The sequence below is a fragment of the Zingiber officinale genome, chromosome 3B (assembly GCF_018446385.1).
Source record: "Zingiber officinale cultivar Zhangliang chromosome 3B, Zo_v1.1, whole genome shotgun sequence".
Classification (NCBI taxonomy): Eukaryota; Viridiplantae; Streptophyta; class Magnoliopsida; order Zingiberales; family Zingiberaceae; genus Zingiber; species Zingiber officinale.
Genome location: NC_055991.1, coordinates 70,533,342 through 70,552,852, shown reverse-complemented (window position 1 = coordinate 70,552,852; position 19,511 = coordinate 70,533,342). Strand labels below are relative to the sequence as shown.

The 19,511-nt window shown below is 37.8% G+C and overlaps 1 non-coding gene across 1 annotated transcript; it reads right to left on the bottom strand.

The window, feature by feature from the left end:
• Positions 1–2,803: 2,803 nt before the first annotated feature.
• LOC121968933 lies at positions 2,804–2,910 on the bottom strand. Its single transcript, XR_006108444.1, has one exon. It is a non-coding gene; the product is annotated as a small nucleolar RNA R71 (small nucleolar RNA).
• Positions 2,911–19,511: the final 16,601 nt, after the last annotated feature.

The window sequence follows — 19,511 nt, the reverse complement described above, 5'->3', positions numbered from 1 at the left end:
ATTCATCGAGCAATCTAAGCATCTCTTCCCTGTCTCTATTTTCTCTACATTCGTAATTGGTAGATTGAGATTGTTAATCATGTTTTCTAGTTGTAACTCCTCATTTATGGGGAAAATACCTAGATTCTAGGGTTGGGGAGTAACCTCTACGTGATGTAAATACTTTTCATTGATCTATTCATGTTTTATACTTGTTCCTATGATGTGTTTGATTGTGGTTCCAATCTATCATTTTAACATGATCTCGATGTCAAAAGTATGAGATTCATATTTCATGAGGGGTTTGAGGATGAACTAAAAAGGAGAACTCGACCCTCTGATTTGTATAAAATCAAGACATGGAGAGTTGGATATGAATTGTTGGTGCGGTTAGCACTAACGATTTAACCCAGGTTTTGATGAATGACAAATCAGGTTAAGTTAGTTTGTTGTGATCTAACACTCTGACCGAGTGTGCAGGAGAAGTCCAGACAGGTCGACGGGCTGACCGGATGTCTGGCACGAATTCCAGCTAGGTCGACGGGCTGACCGGATAGCTGGCGAGAAGTCCAAGCGGGTCGACGGGCTGACCGGACGCTTGGCGAGAAGTCCAGCTAGGTCGACGGGCTGACCGGATAGCTGGCGAGAAGTCCAAGCGGGTCGACGGGCTGACCGGACGCTTGGCGAGAAGTCCAGCTAGGTTGACGGGCTGACCGGATAGCTGGCAAGAAGTCCAGACGGGTCGACGGGCTGACCGGACGTCTGGCAGGTAAGTGAGGTAAGTCACTGGAGGGGAGTGACTACGAGGAAGCGTTCCCGGGAAGGGAACATTAGGCGTCGATCCGGCTTAGATCCATTTCGGATATCTAAGTCGAGATCGTGACTAGATTCCGGTCTCGGAAAGACGGAATCTAAGTCAGACTCTTGTTGTTAATTTTTATTACTTAGCGTATCTATAAAAATGTGCTTACAATCTGTGCTGCAGGGTTTTTATTTGCCTCGGACTAACACTGTTTTGCAGGTAGGAAACAGTGAGGGTCCGGGCGCCCGGGATGGTTTTGGGCGCTCGGAAGTCCGGGCGCCTGGAAGGTATCCAGGCGCCCGGAGGCAAGTTTTATCCCCAGGACGACGTTGACACTTGGAGCATGCTGGTTGGGAGTGTTACGTCACATTCCAGGCGCCCGGAAGGGATCCAAGCGCCCGGAGCAGCATATAAAAGAAGCCCCAGGTAGGAGCTTCAATATATCTATTTTCTGAGAACTCTGAGTTCAATCACTCTGCTACTCTGCGCTCCAACGGCGTTCACAAAGCTCCGACGACTCACTCCGGTTTTCTTTTAATTCATTATTTGTCGGTATAGCTTTGTTTTTCTTTCATTAGCAATATTTGTACGTAAATTGTAATTATCCGAATTGCTAGTGAATTTCCCAACGAAAGTACTCAAGGAGTACGGGCCTTCGAGTAGGAATCGTCACAGGCTCCGAACAAAGTAAAAATCAACCGTGTTCATCTCTTTACTTCCTTACTTTTCCGCTGCGTTTTAACTCGAGATTTTCGAATCGATATTCACCCCCCCCCCCCTCTATCGAATCTAACGGTCTTACATGAATGTGCAACCCAATTGACCGCGAGGAACCCTAGGTGATCATAGAACCTAAAGGATCAAACCTATTTCATTGAAAACAATGATTGGGGTTAAAACATCAATATAGAAGCAAAAGTTCACATCAAATATCTTAGGATTGTTTACCTACACAAGCCATTATTGAGGGCAAGAATTGAGACATAGATAAAGTGTTTGCTAGTAGGGAGGTGAAATCAAAATTCTAGGATCATTTTCTCTGACTATCTTTCTTATGTCTTCTTTCCTTGATTACATTTTATCTCCTTGTCTAGATCAAATTTTGACTTCCTATTTTGATTTCTCTGATTTCCCACTCTCTCACCCTCTTTGTTTGCCACCTTTAGATTTTGATTTGCATTCGTAACAATCCACACATTTGATTTGGTCTAGACTGTTAAGTTGATTGGTAGGTTAGTACTCAATCACCAGTCCCTATGGATTCAATCTTATTATTACTTGACTTTACTTTCATGCACTTATGGATTTACCCACACATCTTGTTTTTGGTATTGCTGTCAGGAACTAGCATAGATTGATATTAGCTTAATATCATACTGATTGGATTAAGTTGCTTCTTTTCTTACTATTTGCTTTGTTATTACTCTTCATTTTAATTTTGACTCTGCATTTTGTTTATAGTCTTACTTATCTAGTTCATTCCATTTGGCTTCAAGAGTTCATAAGGTGAGGTACATGCAAAGAACCTTAAAGGAGGCAGATTTATTACCTTTCGATCTAGAGATTGATCAAATGTTTCATCAGAGACGTAGAAATCAACGAATAATGGAAGGAAATCTGAATCAGAACATCCCAAATTAGTTAGGGATGAATAATAGCAAACCTCTAGGAGATTATGTATTGCCCATTGTTTGAGGATTTAGATCAAACATAGTTCGCCCTACAATAGAGGTGAACAATTTTGAACTTAAGCCAGCTCTTATTCACATGGTACAACAATCTTAGTTTGGTGGAACCCCTATGGAAGATCTGAATATGCTTTTGACAAATTTCTTGGAGATATGTAGCACACTCAAACAAAGTGGGGCTTCTGTTGATGTGATACGCCTTATGCAATCTCCATTTTAATTGAGAGACAAAGCCAAGCCGTGGCTTATATCACTTCCTCCAGAATGCATATCTACGTGGGGCCAATGCGAGCTGAAATTTCTAAGTGAATTCTATCCCCCAAGAAAGACAACTCACATGAGACACTTGATTACAAAATATATGCAAAAGGATGGGGAATTTTTGTTTGAGTCTTGGGACCATTTCAGGAGATTGCTTCAGCAGTGCCCTCACCATGGGCTAGAAAGATGGCTAATTATTCATACGTTCTACAATAGAATATCATATCCTGCTAAAGTATCATTAGACTCAGTTGTTGAAGGAGCTATCATGAATAAAACCCTAGAAGAGGCCGAGGAAATAATAGAAAGTGTTGTCTTCAACCGCCACCAAGGGGCTAATGAAAGAAACACACCAAGCCAAACTCCATGGATTCATCAAGTGGCCAAGCGGATTTGATGGTGGCCAAATTAGATGCAATGAGCAAGAAACTCAACGTAATGAATTAAAGTACTTCAAATGTCTTAGTTACTTCCTGCGAAATTTGTGGAAATTCCAATCATGATGGGGAAAATTGTTCAACGTTAGCATTCATGCAAGGGAATCAAATGGAGCATGTCGATGCGATTAACAACTTCAATCAAAAATCGAACAATCTCTATTCAAGCACCTACAATCTGGGATGGAAGAAGCATCCAAATTTTTCATACCACACCAACCAAGGGCAATATCAAGGCCAAGGGAACTTAGGGAAACCCTATGAACCTCAACAATAGAAATCAAACCTTGAAAGGATGATGGAGCAGTTTATTACAACACAACACAAAGCAAACAAGAAATTCAGCAAGCAACACTCCAACCATGAAGTAATGATACAAGAGTTGAGGACTTCAATGGATAGCTTGACTAGTCACACAAATATATTGGAGACCCAAGTTGCCCAAGTGGCCAATACGGTGTCAAGGAATATCAAAAAATTCCCAAGGCAATCTGAGATCAGTCCTATTGAGCATTGCAATGTTGTGGATTTCAAGAGTGGGAAGATACTCCAAGACTTGAAAGGAATGATAATAGAATATCCAATGAGTCATACTAAGGAGGATAAATCCATGAAAGTGCCAAAGGTGGTAGAAGAGGAGGTGAATGAACATAAGAAGCCAAGGGAGGATCCTTTGCTGAAGTCCCCGACTTATCTACCAACCTCCAAGTCCTTTCCCTCAAAGGTTGGCCAAGGTTAAATGAGATGAAGAAGTTGGAGATAATGAAGAAAATCAAGGTGGAGGTGCCTTTGAGTGAAGCAATGTAGCAAATATCATAATTTTCCAAGTTTCTGAAAGAGATCATATCACACAAGAGAAGGTAGGAGATACATGAAACTATTGCACTCATAGAAGAATGCAGTGCAATAATTCAGCATGAACATCCCCAGAAATTAAAAGACCCAAGGAGATTTTCCATTTTATGCATTATCAAGGACAACAAGATAAATAAGACTTTCTATGATTTGGGGGTGAGTGTAAGCTTGATGATCTTCTCTTTGTGCAAAAGACTAGGTTTGGGGGACCTAAAGCTCACTACTATGACTTTTCAATTGGCAGATCATTCATGCAAATTATCCTTTAGAGATTTTAGAGGATGTCCCTATACAAATTGGGGGAATTATGGTGTCAACTGACTTTATGGTCTTTGAAATGGAGGACTCGCCAATCCCTATCATGCCATTCTTAGTTACTGTTGGAGTCATTATAGATGTAAAGAATCACAAGCTTTCCTTTGTAGTGGGGAACAATAATTTAGAATTCAGCCTTTCCAAAGTGTCAAGTGATTTCATTGAAAACCAAAAAGGATAGGGAAAGAACTTTAAGCACTTGAAGGAGTATTTTGAGAGACCTCATGATACAACTAGTATATTATTCTAGCTCAAAGTGATGAAACCTTCAATTTTGGAACACTTGGAGGAGGGGAAAGGAATTCCCTTAAGGATAAAGCTCCAAGTTTAATTTAAAGAAATGAATCAAGCTAATGATCATAAATAAGAATTTCTTGGGAGTCAACCCAAGTGTTTCCTTTCGTAAAATTTTTTTTTTCTAGTTAATGAAGTTTGTTTGAAGTACTTTTAACCAAGATGATTTGTGTTGTAGGTCACTAGTTGAGAATTCAAAGCAAATGCCAAATCAAGGATTGCACATGGGTGGTTGTGCCAAAGGCACGACACATGCCTAGTTATGTTGCCTCACCATGGGCAGTCGTGCCTAGTGGCATAGCCCGTGGTAGGTTTGGGTGATGTACCACAAGCGGTCATTCCTAGAGGTACGACTAATGGGGTGTTCAGGTGAATCACCAAGGGTACCCGTGGGGAGAAGCATGCCTATGTCGCGCCAATGTTTAAAAGCCTCACGCCCATGCCCTAATATCCATTACCCATGCTGTTGATTCTCTTCACCCATGTTCTCAAAGATATTGAATGATTCTTAAGCCTTCTTCTTTAAGCTCTCCTTCTCATGCCCTAGATCCACCTTTATGAACCCTAGATTTGTTCCTTCAAACCCTAGACTTTCTCTTTAACTCATTTCATCCCCAAAGCTCCTTCTTCTTGAACTGGAGACCCTCTTTTTAACCGTAATTTCAAACAAATCAAGGAAAGGAGAATCATCAACACTATAAAGAAAGGGGAAAGAAAAGTACGTAAAACACGTCATGCACTTAAGGGGCTGACTGTTTATGAAAAATTTTTCATGAACATACAATGTCGCTATTGAAACTGATGCAGTTACTGTAGCTAGATATATAGACAGGAAGGCAAGTAGAGCTCCTAGGGAAATCAAAGATGACATAGATTGGATGATAAATAGAGCAGGTTGGGACAAATTGGTTAGTATTTGATATCTCACCTATGTTGGGATCACATTAAAGTTTCTTAGTTCCTTAGATGTAGAGGTCCTATCAGGAAAAAATATTTTGGAGGGACTTATTACCTTGATATTTAATAATGAGTACAGATAGACCCTAAAAGAGTTTAATTTTAATGTTTTAGAGGGATTAAGACATAAAATTTTCATCCACATATTTTTGAGGGAATTATATAGAAAAAGCCCCTAATATAAATAAAATGAAATAAATAGCCTATACATAAATGTAGCATAAGAGCATCTACATTAGTTTTTCTATCTTTATATCTAAAATTTAGGGTAAATAACTCACTTTATTAAATTTAGACAATTACTTTTCACTACACACTATATCAACTACCCCAAAATTTCCATTATCTTCAATTTTTTATTATTTCCTTTTCTTTCTTGTATTTTTTATTATTACATTTATGAAATGAATGGAAGGTGAGAGATTAAAAAGAATGAGTGAAAGGAAAAATAAATATTATTTTATTTTTAGATTAGAGGTTTCATTACCTAAATTTAGAAAATTACTATTCGTCAAATCTAAATTTAGGGAATAGATTGAGTAGCTGATGTAAAGGTTTTTTAAGCTATCCCTATCCAAAATTTAGGATAAAATCTTTGGATGGGGTAGCTGATATGGATGCTCTAATAGTCTTTTCTATAGGGGAGATAGTGAGGGAGTTGTGAGATTAGATGAGTTATTGTGCCTTTAGATGATGCTACATGGAGGAGACATTAATTATGAATCTCATTTTGTAAGGCACATGGAAAAGTTTGGGGAAAACACTTTAGGGACTATTATGATTGGTGGCTACATCTCCCACATCGTTGAAGGTTTGGAGTATGATTTGAGTGGACTTAAAGCTATTGAAGGACGCTCTAACATTGATATAGAAATGTGTCTAGCATCTAGAATGAATGCTTCATATGGGGATTCATATGCATTTGTACTCAAGGATCAAGAATAATTTAAATTGCTAAACACTAAGTACACCACCATGACCTGTAAATTGGAGACTAGCACATGCTCCATCAATTACTCAGTTTGGTGAGTTATATGTGTTTCCTTCTTACGGACTACACACCCCCATGGTACACCCAGCCAGAGAGGACTCACCCATGGAGAGAGATCTTGATGCTGAGCCGTACAGGCCCTCTTTTCCTCACTCTAAGCACATTCTGGAGCCTCTTGTATATGATTTTTTTTTTTAATTTCTGCACTAGTTTTGATGGTATTCATGCACAGTAAGTTGCCATGAGGCAGTTATTTGAGGAGCAATGTGGGAGTTGGACTAGTGGATTTAGAGGCTTGCAGGGACATTTCCAGAGAGCAGATGCACATTACCAGGAGGCTCATTTATATTTTAAAGTTGAAGTAAAGAGGATAGAAGAGGAGGCAAGAGAGTGTGAAGAGTAAAGAAAATTCGGTGGCGAGATAAGACTGCTCATGAGGGAACAGAGAGAACAATGGGAAGGGAAACAAGGGCATCATGAAAAAGAGGGGATTGCAACCACGCTAACCAAGCATATGTACCTCTGGCAGTGATAATACCACTTCATATGCTCAAGCAAAGATGGAGGGGAATCTGAACCACCTTTACCTCCTCCAGATGACCAACACTGAATCATGGTGAGCTCTTTTTGTACATACTATTTAGAGGTACTTGCAGTTAGGAAATTTACTTTTCCATTTTATATGCATGTTCATATTTTTAGTTGGTGAATGACAATTGCTTAGTTTACTATTCTTTGAAATGGTCATAAAGCTTGAAATGGTGTGCTGGCTATGATGTGTGGTTGGTCGGCGAATAATGAGCTTCTCGAGATCTGAAGGAACTCCTCAATGATCCTACATACAATCAAATGAGCCAACAAAGTGTTAGTGATATTGGATCGAGGTGGGAATCCCTGGCTAGGACCTCTGATACTCAAATCAGTCTCCTCTCTTGATGGTGGAAGAAGAACAGTAGCCAAAGTGCATAACAATAGGGTTTCAGATGTAAATATTTGCGTACCTTGCTAGTAGAGAGGATTTCTCTTTTTATATCATCTCACATAATCTTCACAATCATGAGGTGGTCCCTGGTTTGTTAGAGTTTGTTAAGTGATGGAAGAAAGGACAATTTGGGTGTTTCATGATAGTTCTAAGAAATATTTTTTCTACCCCAAATGTACCTCTTTTGTCGTTTATGCTTCACACAATTACTGAAGTTGTTCCAGGAGAATGTTGTTGTAATTGACTTATTAATGAGAAACCAATTAGTTTTTATAGGAGCTTTCAAGGGAATATTCTCCGACAATCACGGCAGGTTATCAAAATGTTGTTTGCTGTTTATCTACTGAATGCATCTCAATCGCTCCACCAGGTCGACCGTGCTACTTATTATATTAATTTGTTCAACCATACATTAAATACTACAAGAACTTGTTCAAAAACTAATATGATACCCTTATTATGTCATAAGCATGTATGTTAGAATTATATTTTAGGGGTACTATACCTTCAAATAATTCAAATTCGTCCGACCTTTAATAGGATGGGCATATATAGAGAGCCATCTGTTCAATCTATCCTCATCCAAACGATAATATTTGTTCAGTCTTTACCCGACCGAACGTGTATCAAGAAATATATAAGGTCAAGTATCTCTAGGTCCGTCCAGGCTTTGCCCGGTCGGATGTTCATAGGGAACCTTATGTTCGTTTAACCTTTACCTATCTGGGCACGTATCGAGAACTATATAAGGTTAAGTATCTCTATGTTCGGCCGGGCTTAACCCGGCCAGGTATTCACAGAGAACCTTATATCTATTTAGTCTTTATTCGGATGAACGTGTATTAAGAACTATATAAGGTCAAGTATCTCTGGGTTCGTCCGGGTATTGCCCGGCCAGGTGTTCAGCCTTTATTTGGCCAAACGTGAATTGAGAACTATATAAGGTCATGAAAAAGAATTTGATAAAAATAGGGTTAAACATGAAAAAGAATTTGATAAAAATTTAGTTTAAGTACTTAGCTTAAAAAGGATTTTGATAAAAGTTGATCTTTAAATAAATTTAGCCTAAGTACTTAGCTTAAAAAGGATTTTGATAAAAGTTGAGCTTTAAACAAATTTAGCTTAAATACTTAACTTAAAAAGAAAGGCTTAGTATTAAAAAAATACTCATTTTAAAAACTTATTTTTCTAGAAAAATGTTTGAACTTGCTTTTTCAAATAACATATTTAAGGTATATTTTCAAAAATAGAAAAAAAAACTGAACCTCAAAAAAAACTTTGAACATCCTTAAAGAAGATATTTTGAAAAACAAGTAATTCCTTGACTCCCAAACTTAACTTGACCCCTTCTTGACTAATGCCTTACAAATATTTTGAGCATCCTAGAGTCGAAGCATGGGCGAAAAAAAAACTTCAAAATAAATATCGATGTTCCTTATTAAAATGTCTAACTTTCTTTATTAAAATGCCTAACCTTTAGCTACTAGCTGTTCACCATAATGTTGAAGCTTTCACTTGATTATTCAAGTTAAGTAAGTGGTCCATTTAGTTTAAATAAAATAGATAACTTAACCTAATCAATTTAACTTAGTATTTATTGCCCAGACTTATGTTGATGCACAGACATAAGCATTATGAAGTCCAGGTAGTACCCTATGCATCTCACACCATTCTAAGTATTTTTCATACATAAGCAAGGTAATCCTAGTGTGCTTGTGAGATGCTCTGGCTGAGACCTATGGGTACATGCTCTCTAAAGGGGAAAAATCCTAGACTAGTTCCAATCTTTGAAAATTCTAGTAAAACCAAGAGTTTTGAAAATAGTTTTCCTAGTGTTTTAAAACATAATTTTGAAAAGCTAAAAACATTTTTTTTGGGAATAATAAAGTTAACAATTTCTACTCTACTATGCACATTCCTAATTCTCTTCTAAGTGTACTAAACTCAAGTTCAGGTAAGGGTTTTGTGAAGATGTCAGCTAGGTTTGACTTGGACTCAATATAGTCCAGTACAATGTCACCCTTAGCCACATGATCCCTTACAAAGTGGTGTTTAACTTCTATATGTTTAGTCCTTGAATGGTGAATTAGATTTTTAGTTAAGTTTATTTAACTTATCTTGTCAATTGAAATTTTTGTATTTTTGTATTCAAGTTGATAGTCTTTTAAGGTATGCATTATCCATAGCAATTGAGATGCACATTCTCCATGGCTATGTATTTTGCTTTAGTAGTGGATAGAGCAACACAGTGTTGCTTTATATTGGACCAGCTTACTAGGCACTGACCAAGAAATTGGCAGCTTCCACTTGTACTTTTTCTATCTAATTTACACCCAGCATAGTCTGAGTCAGAGTATCCAACTAAGTTAAATGTGCTAGTCCTAGGGTACCAAAGGCCTACACTTAGGGTCCCCTTTATGTACCTTAGTATTCTTTTTACACTTGTTAAATGTGACTCTTTTGCACAAAATTATCTACTACAAATAAAATATCAGGTCAGCTTGTAGTTAGGTACAGTAGACTTCCTATTATACTTTTATAGTATTTTAAGTCTACCAATTTTCCTTCTAAGTCAGAGTCAATTTTAGCATTAGTTACCATTAGGGTATTTATATTTTTAGAATTATCCATTCCATTTTTTTTTTAATTAATTCCTTAGGATATTTAGTTTGGAAAATATGAATTCCTTCTTTTGTTTATTTTTATTTGTAACCCTAAGAAGAAATTAGGTTCACCTACTAGACTCATAGTACATTCATTTTCCATTAGTTTGATAAATTCTTTTAAAAATTTTGTATTTGTTGATCCAAATAATATATCATCTACATAAATTTGGGCTATAAAAATATCTTTTTCTAAGGTTTTGACAAATAGAGTTTGGTCTATTTGGCCTTGGTTAAATTATTTAGATATTAAATATGTTGAAAGTCGTTCATACCAAGTTCTAGGTGCTTGTTTTAGTCCATATAAAGCCTTTTTTAACCTAAGGGCATGGTTTGGGTAATCTAGGTCTTCAAATCATGGGGGTTTATTTACATAGACCTCTTCTTTGATGAACCCATTTAAGAATATAGATTTTACATCTATTTGGTATAACTTGAATTTTTTATGTGTTGCATAGGCTATCAACATCCTTATGGATTCAAGTCTGGCTACGGGTGTATAAGTTTCATTATAATCTAACCCTTCTATTTGGATGAATCCCTTTGCCACTAGTCTAGCCTTATTTCTTACTATTTCACCCTTGTCATCTAATTTATTTCTAAATATCCATGTAGTTTCAATTATAGATTTATTTGTGGGTTTAGGTACAAGTTCCCAGACTTGATTTCTTTCAAATTGAGCTAATTCTTCTTGTATTGCAATTATCCAGTCTGGGTTAGGTAAGGCTTCTTCTATAGTTTTGGGTTCAATTTTGGAAATTGGGGCGGATGATCTAGTTCGAACACCTAGAGTTGGGTCACACAAAATGATGGAGTCAAAGAAAGAGAGCAACAAGCTAACGATATGGATCATTGTCAACCCACTCTAGATGTTAATGATGATCCATTATGCATCAATGAAGGCCCAATTATAAGGGCTAAGGCTAGAAAGATGAAGGAAGCACTTGATGTACTAATTGAAGATGTGAAGGCCAAAGCTACCATTAAAGAAGGTTTGACCAAGAGCAAGTTATTCGGCATAATCAACCTAATTCAAGCCTTAGATGAGCTTAATTAGCACTTAAGTCTCATGTCTATATAGTAGGGATATGTAGGCTTAATTTAGACTCAATTTCTACTTTTATTTGGGTTGTAATAAAGCCATAAGCTTAAAATGGCAAAGTAGTCTACATAGGCCTTTATTAAATGGGATTTCTTTTAGCCTTTTAGGGTTTTTTGGTCACCTTATAGCTATAAATAAATTAAGGGGGTGATGGCCACACATGTATCTTTGATATATTTTTCAATCTAAAGTACGGTGAGGCTCTCACTTGTTGGTTCTTCATTGAATTAGAACTTATCAAGGTATTTCCTTGTGGCATTCGAAGACTTATCAACCTCCATCCCAAGTTTGTGGCGTCTACCATCTTCTATACCAAGGTTCATACTTTCCTAAGCATTGGGTCGAGGTTCTTTTCATCAATCTTATCAATTTAGTTCTTTCTTTCTTTCTTCTTCCATTTGTTGTGGGTTCTTGAGATATCTTTCTCTTTGGATTCACATCATTTGGTATCAGAGCTTTGTTTTTTCTAAATTGATTTTGTTATCCTTTTTCTTTTATGCTTGAATCTTTGTTTATTTTGTTCAACATTATCTACTTATCATTATTATCTCAATTTTAGTGAGTTTTTAGTTGTCTTATTGCTATCAAAAAAAAGGTTGAAATTTAAAAAAATGAAAAAAAATATTTTCAACAAAAAAAAAGAGGCCGGAATTAAAAAAAATAATTAGTATTTTCAAAAAAGGCAAAAAATAAAAAGAAAAAAAGGAGTATATGAGAATTTTGTACTTTCTATACTTTCCAATTATGCATTTCTTTAAAGTCTTGCCTAGTATGCTCGCGTTTTCCAATTCTGTATCTTTCTTTATAGTCTTGCCTAGTATACTCCGCATCTCCTTTAAAGTCTTGCCTAGTATACTTTCATTTTCCAATTCCATATTTTCTTTAAAGTCTTGCCTAGTATACTCTGCATCTCCTTTAAAATCTTGCCTAGTATACTTGCATTTTTCAATTATGTATTTTCTTTAAAGTCTTGTCTAGTATACTCCGCATCTCCTTTAAAGTCTTGCCTAGTATACTTGCATTTTCCAATTCTGTATTTTCTTTAAAGCCTTGTCTAGTATACTCCTCATCTCCTTTAAAGTCTTGCCTAGTATACTTGCATTTTCCAATTCCATATTTTCCATTTAGGTTCTACCATGATTTAATTCTGGCAAATTTCCTTTTAATCCTTAATATCAGTTTTTAATTATGCAACTTGTATTTTTATATCAATTCCTATCTTCTATCCTGTAACACCCATGAAATTATAAGATAAGTATATGGGTATTATTTTTCTTTAGTGCATAGAAATAAAAAGGATAAGAGAAAAGGGAAAATAGAAACCAAAAATAGAATATGAGAAGAGGTGAGGTCAAGGATTGAACCTTGAACCTCCCACAAATAATGGAGATAAATTGATGTATGATAACCACTAGAATAATGAATAATATATGGATAGGAAGGAATGAAAATTTAGTTAAAGATGAGAAGAAAATAAAAGAAAAATTAAGCAAAAGAGCAAGAGAAAACCAAGTTGCTTACCTTCTCTTCCTCTTGGTTAAGAAAAGAAGCAAGCAAAAGATGAATTGCCTACTGCCCTTCCTCTCTCTATTTTCGTGGGAATTAAAGGAGTGAGGGAAAAGAGGAGTTGAGGGAATGAATGAAGACATGCTTCATTTACATAGGAATAAATTAGATTGGGAGAAGAAAAAACAAGAGATTAAATCTTTTTTCTTCCTCCTTCCTTCTCCTTCTTCATTCTCCACCGAAACCAAGAGCCCTTCCCTCTCCTTATTCTAAAAACTAAGCTAAGTTCCTCTCCAAGAAAACTAAAGTTAGAGAAGAAGCCTTCAAGATCTATCCCTTCCAAGCAAGAGAAGCAAAACGAGGTACAAGAAGAAGAAGCTCTCTTCTTCCTTGGCACTTAGGATACCTTTTTCCTTAAGAAAAACCACAAGCGAAAGGATGTAAGTTTCCCTCACTTGTGGTACAATATCTTGTGTATTCTTTTTATGAGATTTGGGTGCCTAAAAACCTAGGATACCATTATGAAATTTTCGGCCAAGACAAGACTAAAAAGAAGGACCTAGGAAATGTAAAGACCTAAATTTTGACTTGCTCAATATGTTTCTTGTAACATGTATCTTATGGTAGGGATTTATCTAATGTTCATATGCTAGAATGTTTGGTTAGAACTTAGAATCACACCCCTAGACTCTCGGCCAAACATGAATAAAGAAGATAGGTAAGCTAAGACTCAAACCACGCATGTTTCTTATTTTTTTTATGATATGTGCCTCATGATGAGGAAGTTGTTAACATGATATGCTCATATGATGATTAAACTTCAATCCATGCTCATATGTATTCGGCCATGATAGGATTAGGGGCCAAGAAAAATTGTTAAACCTAAACTAATCATGCCATGATCCTCCTTAAGACAAGTTATGAAATTAATATGACATGCTCATGTTTTTCCTTGAAATAATTGCTATGAAAGTTGTTTAGGGTTCTCATGCTTTTATGACACTTGAACCCTAGCTTTAAGTCTTACAAGTCTCGGCCACATCATGTTTAAGGGCATAGGAAACTTAGAACCTAACCTAATTATGCTCATGTTGTTCCTTGAAATAATTGCTATGAAAGTTGTTTAAGGTTCTCATGCTTTTATGACACTTGAACCCTAGCTTTAAGTCTTACAAGTCTCGGCCACATCATGTTTAAGGGCCTAGGAAACTTAGAACCTAACATAATTATGCTCATGTTGTTCCTTGAAATAATTGCTATGAAAGTTATTTAAGGTTCTCATGATTTTATGACACTTGAACCCTAGCTTTAAGTCTTACAAGTCTCGGCCACATCATGTTTAAGGGCCTAGGAAACTTAGAACATAACCTAATTATGCTCATGTTGTTCCTTGAAATAATTTCTATGAAAGTTGTTTAAGGTTCTCATGCTTTTATGACACTTGAACCCTAGATTCAAGCCTATCAAGTTTCAGCCACAACATGTTTAAGGGCCTAGAAAACTTAGAACCTAACCTAATTATGCTCATGATGTTCCTTACCATAATTGCTATGAAATTGGTTTAGGGTTTCCATGCATTTATGACACTTGAAACCTAGTTCCAACCCTTAAGGGTTTCGGCCACAACAAGTTTAAGGGCCTAGGAAACTTGGAACCTAACCTAATTATGCTCATGATGTTCCTTGTAATATTTGCTACGAACTTGGTTTAGGGTTCACATGTTTGAATGATGATTTTAACCCAATGTAATGCTTGATAAGATTCGGCCATGATAAGTTTATAAGCTTAAGAAACCTAGAACCCTACCTAAACATGCTCATGATATTTCCTTATTGTATATGATATGATATTGGTTTAGGGTTCACATGTGGGTATGTGGTTTTTTTACCTAAAGCCCAACTATATGTTCGGCCACTATATGACATTAGGGTTAGAAATCTAAATATGATTCCCATGTATCTCACATGCAATGTTTTATGATGTGGTACGAGCTTGCTATGCTTCTATGTTTAATTATGTACACTTATAATCTATGTATGATGGTAACCCTTATGCTATGCTGTGTTATTATGATGAGCTGTGTGCCCAAATTATGCATGCTATTTATGATGAGCTGTGTGCCCAAATTATGCATGCTATTTATGATGAGTTGTGTGCCCAAACTATGCATGTATTTATGATGTGCTGTGTGCCCAAATTTTACATGTCATTATGATGAGCTGTGTGCCCAAATTCTGTATGGTATGATATGATAAGAAATACGATGAGCATGAAATATTGAGAACCATGATATGTATGACATGCTACTTTACTTTATATGGCTTGTACCAAGGGTGGGCTCCATAAGCGCCCTGGGGTCGATGGACTAAGAAACGGGGCCCGTTAGGGATGGGCTCCTAAGTGCCCCTAGGTCGATGGACTAAGAAACAGGCCTAGTATGTATTCCTTGTAGGGTTCAAGACTTGCTACCTTGGACCTACACAGGACGCGCACATTTATGTATGTGGTACAAGTCGGGGCCCTAATCATGTTATGATTATGTTTAAGTATGTATGTAATAAATTTTCAAAGGACATGTTGCATATATTATTGCATGAATCATGTTTTTGAAAGTCATCTCGCATAACACTTTATGATTATGTTACGATATACCATGATGCTTATGACATGTTATGTTAGAATGAACTTTATGATTATGTTATGATATACTAGGATCATGATTATGTTATGCTAGGATGCACTTTATGATTATATCATGATATGCTATAATGCTTATGATTATGTTATGATATGCTAGGATGAACTTTATGATCATGTTATGATATGCTATGATTATGATTATGTTATGCTAGGATGCATGTTATGATATGCCATGATACCTTACGATTATGTTATGATACGATGCTTCTATACATGATATGATGAGTTGTATTTATGCTTTATGCCTTGGAGATTTAGTTATGCTATACGGTTTTTGTGAGTAGGAAAGGATCTTACTGAGCCTTGTGTGCTCACAGCTTACTTTCCTTGTACCACAGATAAGGGCAAAGAATGGATGTACTAAGGGAGTAGTAGGAGGGGGGGGCAAGAAGGACGTGTGTTGTAGTGACTCGGCTAAAGAGAAAGACCTGCTTCTAGTTAATAAGAATTATGTTTATGTCGTTCCCTTATGACTCCATGACATTTCATCATGCTCTTTAGTATTATGGTTTAAATTTATGTTAAGCATGTTATGTGACTCATATGATATGTAGTTAGTGATGATGATTTGAAAAGTAAAGAAAAAGTTTTTAAAAAATCAAAAAAAAAAAAACTTATACTATAGATAAGACTTCCGCTGTTTTAAGAAGAAAAGATAAGTAACCCCCGTCAACTTAAGCAGGAAGGGGTAGGGCGTTACAGTTTGGTATCAGAGCCAGGTTTAGCTTTTTCACTACACACATGTCAAGCCTCCATCCTGCCGCTCCAAGTAAGAATCTATATGCTTAAAGTAATTCTTCTATGATGCTTTAATGTTATGCATATGTACTTATTTTTTTTTATGATGATAAGTCACAGTTCTAGTTTAGGTATGCATGATGGTAGGATGAGAATAATAACGACCTTATGTTAGCCTGGATAGAAATAACGATAGTTTATTGTCATTTAATGAAGATAAGCATGGCTAGGAGACGTACTACCCGAGCAGATGAGACAGCAACTCCACCAGATCTGACTCAGGTAGTTACCGACCTCCAGCGTCAGATCACAGAGCAACAACAGCTAATCACGACTTTGATGGGTCAGTAAGGAAATCCTGCCACCCCGCTAGTAAATCAGAATGCAGTGCCCATCATCCCAGTAGTTGCACCAATACCACCGATAGCCCCTGTCCCAGTGGTCCGACAGGAGACCTACTTGATACAGTGGCTAAGGCTGAAGCCGGAAAACTTCTCAGGTACTTGCGAGCCATGGGACGCTCAGGCCTGGTTCAAGACAGTGGAAAGCATAGTGGAATTACTGGACTGGCCCGTATCAGAAAAGATCAAATGTGTATCATTCTGCTTTTCCGGAGACGCAAGGATGTGGTGGGAAAGAGTAAAGGCAAAGAGACAAATTAATCTGATGAACTGGACGGACTTCGAGACAGAGTTCTTCGAGGAGTTCTTCCATATGCAAGTGACGAACCGGCATTACGACGAGTTCACCGAGTTTCGGCAAGGTGACCTATCAGTGAACGAAGCAGTAAAACGCTTCAACCATTTTGCACGCCTATGTCCAGAGTTGGTTCGCACAGAAAGAGAAAGGGTCAGACTGATGCTGAAGATGCTTCGACCCGAGATAGCACTGAACGTGGCCGACGGAATTAATAGACCGCAGACTACAGAAGAATTGGTCAGCAGTTCCCTAATCACAGAACATTATCAGAAAGAGATGAACGAGAATAAGAGTCAGGCCCGAACAGAAGGACAGAGACCCTCAGGTATCAAAACAAGCTGGAAAGGGACCTCTACAGGAAAAAGGAAACAATGGGACAATGCTAAAGGTGTCTCAGTGAATAAGCAACCGAAATACCCCCAGTGCTCTATCTGCGGAAAGCTGCATTCCGGAGTGTGTCACAAGGGTACAAGAAGGTGCTATAATTACGGAGGGGAAGGACATCTGTCCAGAGACTGCACTAACCGGGTTCAGGCACCACCCAAGCAGAACAACCAGAACAAGAGTACCCCCTCACAACTACATCAGATGCAAGCTACTATTGAAGGAACACTGATTAGCCAAGGGAGATTGGAAGCCCCACCAACTACAATGAACGCCAGGGTTTTCTCGCTTACTAAAGAAGATGTGGCGAACGCCTCTACTGTCGTTACAGGTCAGCTACCTATTTTCAGTCAATATGCTTTAGTATTATTTGATACTGGGATGACACACTCGTTCGTCTCAGCACCATTTACAAAGAAATTAGACATGCCACCCCAAACACTAAATGGCACATTCTTGACAACCCTACCATCCGGGGAAGTTATGCCATCGGATCATATGCTGCGGGCCGTACCTATCTGAATCGCAGATAGGGAACTCTACTGCAATCTGATAGTACTCGACATGCGGGATTATGACATTATATTGGGCATGGACTTCCTGAGCAAGTACGGCGCCTCAATCGAGTGCTGTAAGAGAAAGGTAGTCTTCCGACTTGAAGCTGAACCGATGTTTGAATTTATTGGGGAATCTGGGAAAGAAACTGGAAGATTATTATCAGCTGTAAAGGCCCAGAGGATGTTAGACAAAGGATGTACTGGATTTCTAGCGCATGTGGTTGATACAAGTCAAACCGGGGGCCAGAAGCTAGAAGAGGTCAGCGTGGTATGCAACTATCCAGAAGTATTTCCTGATGAACTACCGGGATTAGCCCCTGATAGAGAAATAGAATTTATGATTGAATTAGTTCCTAGTACTAAACCAATCTCTAAAGCACCTTACCGGATGGCGCCGACTGAGTTGAAGGAACTTCAAGAACAGCTACGGGAGTTACTCGACAAGGGACTTATTCGCCCTAGTCACTCTCCATGGGGAGCTCTGGTACTGTTTGTGAAAAAGAAGGATGGGTCTATGCGAATGTGTATAGACTATCGAGCGCTGAACAACGCGACGATCAAGAACAGATACCCTCTTCCACGAATCAACAATTTGTTCGACCAATTGAAGGGAGCAACTGTCTTCTCGAAGATTGACCTAAGGTCCGGCTATCATCAAGTGAAAGTGAAACAAGATGATATACTAAAGACAGCTTTTCGAACAAGATACGGACACTATGAGTTAGTAGTTATGCCCTTCGGAGTGACAAATTCCCCTGCTGTGTTCATGGATTTGATGAATCGGGTATTTGCGGCATATCTTGATAAATGTGTGATCGTCTTCATTGACGATATTCTCATCTACTCAAGAACCCAGGAAGAACATGCAGAACATCTGAATATTGTACTGCAGATTCTCCGAGAAAAACAACTATATGCAAAGTTCTCCAAATGTGAGTTCTGGCTAGACCGAGTAATATTCTTGGTCATGTGATCTCCAAGGATGGAGTCATGGTAGATCCAAGCAAGATTGAAGCCGTAAGTAACTGGAACAGGCCAAAGAATGCCAGCGAAATCAGAAATTTTCTGGGATTAGCGGGCTACTACAGGAAGTTCTTAGAGGATTTCTCCAAAGTTGCGGCCCCTATGACGAATCTCACCAAGAAAAATAAAAAGTATGAATGGACGAACAACTGCGAGAAGAGTTTTACGGAACTGAAATGGAGACTAACCAGTGCTCCGATCCTTACTCTTCCGGAAAGTAACAAAGGCTTTGATATGTATAGCGATGCTTCCTTACTAGGACTTGGAGCTGTACTGATGCAATACGGCAAAGTCATCACCTATGCCTCTAGACAACTCAAAGAGCATGAAAGAAATTACCCCATTCATGACTTAGAACTAGCAGCGGTGGTCTTTGCTCTAAAAACATGGAGGCATTACTTATATGGAGCCCAGTGCAGGATTTATACAGACCACCAGAGTCTGAAATATTTGTTCACGCAGAAAGACCTAAATATGAGACAACGCAGATGGCTCGAGCTAGTCAAGGATTACGATTGCGAAATCTTTTATCATCTCGGGAAAGCGAACAAGGTGGCCGATACACTCAGCCGGAAGTC